This window comes from Lagenorhynchus albirostris, chromosome X, assembly GCF_949774975.1.
Source record: "Lagenorhynchus albirostris chromosome X, mLagAlb1.1, whole genome shotgun sequence".
Classification (NCBI taxonomy): domain Eukaryota; kingdom Metazoa; phylum Chordata; class Mammalia; order Artiodactyla; family Delphinidae; genus Lagenorhynchus; species Lagenorhynchus albirostris.
In genome coordinates this window covers 30,812,259-30,819,037 of record NC_083116.1, presented here as the reverse complement: position 1 = coordinate 30,819,037, position 6,779 = coordinate 30,812,259, and the positions used below count along the sequence as shown (strand labels likewise).

Here is a 6,779-nt window from a genome sequence, read left to right as displayed (position 1 = left end):
CTATTGATCATTCAGAATCCCGAGTTAAACTTCTGATCAAAGGCTTCCTCTACAACATAAAATGAAATCCTTTGTTGTTTCATGAGAAATACTCGTCATTAGAGTTTTGTGTCAACGTTCCATGAGATGAAAAAGTATATAATTATGGTCACAGTTAGCCTTATATTGTTATACTTGCATTTAGGAAATTGAATTGTAAAATTAAAGATGTAGAAAACAATGCTCCAGGGCTTCCCTGGTAGCGCAGTGGTTGAGAATCCTCCTGCCAAGGCAGGGGACACAGGTTCGAGCCCTGGTCCGGGAAGATCTCACATGCCGCGGAGCAGCTGGGCCTGTGCATCACAACTACTGAAGCCCGCGCGCCTGGAGCCCATGCTCCGCAACAAGAGAGGCCACCGCAAAGAGAAGCCCGCGCACCGCAATGAAGAGTGGCCTCCGCTTGCCGCAACTGGGGAAAGCCCGCGCACGGCAACAGAGATCCAATGCAGCCAAAAATAAATACATAAATAAATTAATTTAAAAAATCTTAAAAAAAAAAAAAGAAAAGAAAACAGTGCTCCAAATCACTTAGTAAAGAGTAAGAAATAAATTGCGGTGAAACAGCAGAGGCCATCCTGCATTACTTTGCTTCTTCCACCCGCAGGCTGAAATAAGCCCGAGTCTCCTCTTTAAGCAATAGCCTTGTAAACACAATCGGCACACCGCATGCCATAACTGCCTGCCATTTCTCTCCATCAGTATTAAGTCAAGGTAATAGTTAAGAGTGTAAGAAATTAATCTCACAGAGTGAGTAATCTTGGGCTACAGATAGATACATTTCCAGGTCAGTTTAGTTACTTTACCTAAGATCCTTTTGGGTACAGCTTACCTCTAGCCTCCTCTTCAGGATTGTACATTTTAATTCCATCCTGCTTCTTTACCCCTAGGCCAGGTAGCTCTCACTCAACATCTCTAGATACTAAAGAATTCAGGTTCTCTCTATCAGATCATCTAGGCACAATCTGAATTTTCAGTAGATTGCAGGGATTAGGTCATACCCATAACCATAATTTTAGGGTCTCCATTAGCTCACATTTCACTAATGTGTAAACTAGAAAAAGTACCTCTTTGGCAAATGTATGTCCTTAGGTTCAAGGCTTGACGAATGGATCATGGGCTGGATTTCAATCCCTTTTCTCCCATGGCTGGACACAGCCCTGCCTGGCAACTGTGTGTATCTTGCACAGAAGGTTGCACCAGGCAGGCAGTGGATATATGTATACAGACGGAATATAGGGAACACTTAAATTTAGCTAAATTGCAGGCCATGCCTTCACAATTTAGGGTAATTCCTCCATCCCTCTGGTTTTTAAACCCAGAAGTCTCCCATGGTGAAAGAGAGTCAGATGTGCCTTGATTTGAATACCCACTGGTGCTACCTGCTACTTGAACAGGCAGCTTTTGAAACCCTGGATAAATGCCTCCATTAAAGCTTCCTCATTTGTAAAAGAATACTATTTACATAGTCTGCTGTGAAGGTTAAAGAAAATTATGTATGCAAAGCACATTTGGCATTGTAGAACATCAATACATCCTATTGTCTTTCACTGTATTTGTCCTTTAGCCTACTTTCTCTACTTATTTGGATAGCTGTTTTCCTCTGGAAAGAACAGAGCCTAAAACTCTGTGCTCAGTTCTGTTCTCCTCTGTCAGATATTAATTATCATCATAATAATAGTTAACATTTATTAACTGCTTACTGTATCTAGGGACTATTCCAAACCCTTCCATGTATTATCTCATTTAATGCTTCCACCAGCTTTATGAGGGAGGGACAGATGTGGTCAGCGGTTTACATTTGATGAAATGAATCTGAGAGAGGACAAGTCACTTAACCCAAATTACACAAATAACTATTGGCTGAGAGGGATTGGAACTTAGGGTCTTCTACGCTAGAATCCTCATTCTTTCTTTCTTTTCTTTTTTTTAATTAGGTGAGGTGGTAAGTCACCCAAATCCATTTTCTCCCATCTCTGCCCTGTTCTGTGTCCCAAGAGTGGCCTCAGTGGATTCTATCACCCAGGGGTCCTTGCCCTCTGGTTTGTAGTTGGGTTTGGCCAGTGTGGGGAAGTGTCAGGTGATTAAAGGTGGGAGGAAGAGACCAGTTGGGATATTTCTTCTTGCCACCTGCCCTTTGCCTTGGCACACTTCTGACAGTGGCCGTATTCTTCTGTGGTCACAGCTGCAGCTTTCACCAAGCTCTGGTAACCTTAGTTCCTCCCCCATCTCTTTCTGCTTTTGTAGTCATAGGATAGAGTCCTCATTCTTACCTACTCAAATTATACTATCTCCCAGGAGGTCTCTGATTCATTACAGGTTAGCGTTCGTCCTTGTGAACATTTACGTCTATCATCTAAAATTTCTCTGCTTTGTGATCAAAGAGAACAGAATGCTCCATACAAAGAATGCAGTCCCCGAATTGAACATGGGTTCTCACGAGAGTTGTGGTTGAGATGGTGGGTTCTGGATTCTGAGCGCCGGAGTTCGCATCTTCTTGCCGTGGGACTTCGGGCAAGTTGCTTAACCTCCACTGCCCTCCATGCCTGTTGCTTCATGTGTTAAATGGGAGGGAAAAAAATCTACTTTATTAGCTTTTTTGGGTGAGGATTAAGTATTGTAATACATGTTTTTTTTTTTTAAAAAAAAGCATTTTGAATAGTGCCTGACATACATAAAGACCTCAGCAAAAGTTGACATATGAGTATGCATATTTTCATCTATGACCTAGCCACCATACTTCAGATTACAGTGTACACCCAAAAGTATGCCATACCTTAGGAATTCTTGTTATAAGAAAACTGAATTTAATAAAACCAATGATCGGGGTGATTGCGTTTTACTAAATTATCTTTTCAGAAAAACAAAAGACCCCTGGATATATTTAAACAGGGAGCTTACTCCTCTCATACATATAAAATGGAATGATTTATGAAACTTAAATATTTTCCAGAAAAAAATCACTAATTTACTTATTGCTGCATAGCAAGTTACCCCCAAACTTAGTGGCTTCAAACAGCAAACATTTATTTTCTCACAGTTGCTCTGGGTCAGGAATATGGAGCAGCCTCTGCTTGAAGATCTCTAACACAGCTCAAAAGAGGGAGGAGTTGCTTTCAAGCTTGCTCACATGGCCTAAGTCCCTCCCTGGCTATGGCTAGAGATATCAGTTCCTTACTACTTGGGCAAAGAATTACTCAAAATATGATAGTCGGCTTCCACCAGAGCAATGGCAGAGAGAGAATATGAATGAGATAGGGTGAGAGATGGCAAGTAAAATGGAAGCCAGAGTTTTCTTATAAACTAACCTCGAGAAATGACTTCCTATTTTATCACTTTCGCTGTATTCTGTTTGAGACAAGTCACTAGTTCCACTCCACACTGGATGAGGGATTACACAAGGGCATTCATCTCAGAAGGCGGGTGCCTTTGGGGCCATTTGAGGGACTGCCTACCTGAACTGAAATGGAGGAAAGCAAGAGATACCTATTCAATCCATTTTGTCAAACCCAAATTATTAGTTAAGGATCAATTTCTGAAATGTTATCGATTTAGAAGTTTCTTATTAGATTTCTCTTCTCCATGCTTAAGTATAATTTTCATGAATGTGTGCTCCTTTAAAATCATTCTCCTTTCAATATTTAGTATAACTTTCCCTGGATGCCCATCTCTTCCTCCTCTTCCATTAGCTTTTCACCTATGTTTCCCACCAAAAACGTTCAGGAAAGAGACAGACTGCATTAAATCAAGAGCATAATTATTTCCATTGCCCCAGATGTGATGCATATGGTTGGGGAACTGAGTCCTTTCTTTGAACTGGATTTAATTAAAAGACCATGAAATCAATATTAAGATGGGGTCAAGTTTTAACAGTACTATGAGACCGTAGATTAGAACAAGAGAAATCGCATCCAGAAATGACTTTATGGGTGTCAGCTGAGTAGCCTACGTGATACTTGAAGCTCTTCTAGGATGCTGTTTTGCTGCCTGCTTATATGCATTGAAAAAATTGTCAAAATGTGTCAGAAACATACTCGCTCTCATTTTTGCACACTAACAGTAGTAAAGTTGGAAGCTGGCGGAGTTTGAACATTAATATACATTTCTGTGAGTTTAAGAAGCAACTTATGATTTTTCCTCACCTTTCCACATTCCATTCCATTCCATTATAGAAATGGGAAGATTTAATGGTCTTATAATATGTTATATCTTCTACATTTCTACTTCAGTGTTCAAATAAAGCTCTTGCCACTGGCATCTGGGAATGTCAAGAACATTCTAGACCCTCTTATATATGTATTTAACTAACCTGACTTTGTGTCTTAATCTGGCTCTGCAGACAGAGAGTAAACCCAGGGAGTGCCTCATCCTTATCTTACGTACCAGCCACACTAAAATTATTGATTACTATCTCCATACCCATTGATTCTGGCAGTGGCAAAAATACAATGTGCAGGCTAGTATTTTTTAAAATAAAGATAGGCCCATTTTGTTTTAATGTATTACATAGGCAACAAAGGAAAAAGTAAGTGTAGTCCCAGTTTTCATTCCACTCTTTTTTCCGAAGTCCTCACTTTAGCATATGTATATACTTTCAGGATGGTTCTATGCACCCACAATCAACTATATCTAACTAACCCACTGGGTCTCATATATCTTGTTTATGTGGCCACCTGGCATCATAACATGCATTTTGTTTTGTAAATTGTTTTATTTGCTTAACAATATATCTCCAGTAACTTTTTCAGGGCAGTATATATAGATATTATAAACCACGTTACTAGCTATGTGATATTCTATATATAATAGCTGTATAGCATAATTGAGGTATGATTAATTTAACCAGTCTGATACTGATGAACACTTACATTGTCACCAACTTTTCCCTACTAAAACAATGCTACTGAAAACTATTTTTGCCTGCTTAAAATACTCAGAGTTTTGTATGACAAATTCCTTTTGAATCAAACAGTACATGCATTATACATTTTATAGAGATTGCCAAGTTGTTAGTGAGCTACAAGAGAACAAACATAGATAACAGTATCAAGAAAACAACACGTGAACAAAACAAGAATTTCAACAATGAGACAGAAATCATAAAAAAGAACCAAACAGAAATTGTGGTGCTGAAGAATACAATAGAAATAAAGAATTAAAAACTCAATGGAGAACTTCAACAGCAGACTTGATCAATCAGAGAAAAAGAATTATTGAATTTCAAGGCAAGTCACCTGAGCTAGAAGAGGACAGTGGTCCACGAGGCTCATTGCAGACAACATGGAGGCAATGTGTGCAAGCCAGAAGAGTGCCCCAGAGGCAGCGTCCAGGCCATGGGTGTGGCAGGGAGGCCTGGGCTTTTGCCTCCCTCTGGTTCCTAGGAAGCTGGCCAGCAGTCAGTGCAGAAGCAGCAGCAGCAGAGGTGTAGGCTCCAGCCCATCTTCCTCCTCTGCTTCAGCCTGAGCTGGGGGTGTCCAGGTCACCCAGGTGGCTGGAAAGGGGGTCAGCTACCCAAGAATGGGAATTCTCTTCACCAGGATATGGAGACTCTTCAAGCACCAGGAGCACAAAGCTATTGTTGGGGTGGATAATGCAAGGAAAAGTATCATCCTTTACCAATTTTCTGTGAATGAAATTGTACATACATCCCCTGCAATAGGAAGTAATGTAGAAGAGATAGTGATTAATAATACATGCTTCCTCATGTGGAAAACCGGTGGCCAAGAATCTCTTCATTCTTCCTGGAACACTTACTGTACTAACAGAGATTTTGTAATTGTTGTGGACAGTACAGACCAAGAATTTCTGTAATTAGAGAACTCTATAAAATGTTAGCCCATGAGGACCTAAGGAAAGCTGGATTGCTGATTTTTGCTAATAAACAAGATGGTAAAAAGAATGCATGACTGTAGCAGAAATCTCCCAGTCTTTGGAACTAACTAACTTTTATTAGAGGTCGCCAGTGGCATACCCAGGCATGCTGTGCTTTTTACTGGGGAGAGACTATGCTAAGAAGTTGAATGATTTCACAATTTAAGATTAGATGATCTCTACTGACCTCTCCTCACAGACTTTATATAAATCAAGTGTTGGACTTTACCTGAAAGCTGTAAAAATGAATGGTTTATATATATATATATATATGAACTAATTTGTCTTCTTATAGAAAAAGTTTAAGACCACTTATTTGAAAGCAAACATGAAGTCTCACCTTCCAATCCGCTTTCTCATTAGCTCTTTCCAAACCAAGGGCTTAAAGCTGTGATTGACATTTTTCTCATCATAAGTCCTCTCGGGACATTGTATAGTCTGTGCTAGGTAGAAAGGGAAAGGAAGACATTTTTAACTTTGAGAGCTTTATTATCAGTATAACCCTCCCTTGTTGAACGTTGTTCTCTTGTTATATTTAGTCAAAAGACAAATCAGCACAGATATTGAGTTTCCAATATTTTAAAATGTAATATAACTTACGAAAAGTATTTTGCATAAGGTTGTTTATGTATTGTGTATATACTTGAAGTTCAAGTTAATGCTTTATGTGCTAAGGAAAAGCAAATTACACAAAAGTTAATATTCTTAGTTATGACCATAATGAGATGAGTATGGGTATTGGTTTTAAGTGCCATTTTATACTTTTTCCCTATGTTCTCTGTATTATACTAACCAACCCCCCAAATCACTGAGCTGCTCTTAAAATAATAATAAAGGAAAAATCTTGACATTGTGTATCTACTGCTTTGTTG

General features: G+C 39.3%; 1 pseudogene; it reads left to right on the top strand.

Annotated features, from left to right (window-relative positions):
* The first annotated feature begins 5,553 nt into the window (after positions 1-5,553).
* LOC132513954 (ADP-ribosylation factor-like protein 5A) lies at positions 5,554-6,056 on the top strand (annotated as a pseudogene).
* The last annotated feature ends 723 nt before the right edge of the window (positions 6,057-6,779 follow it).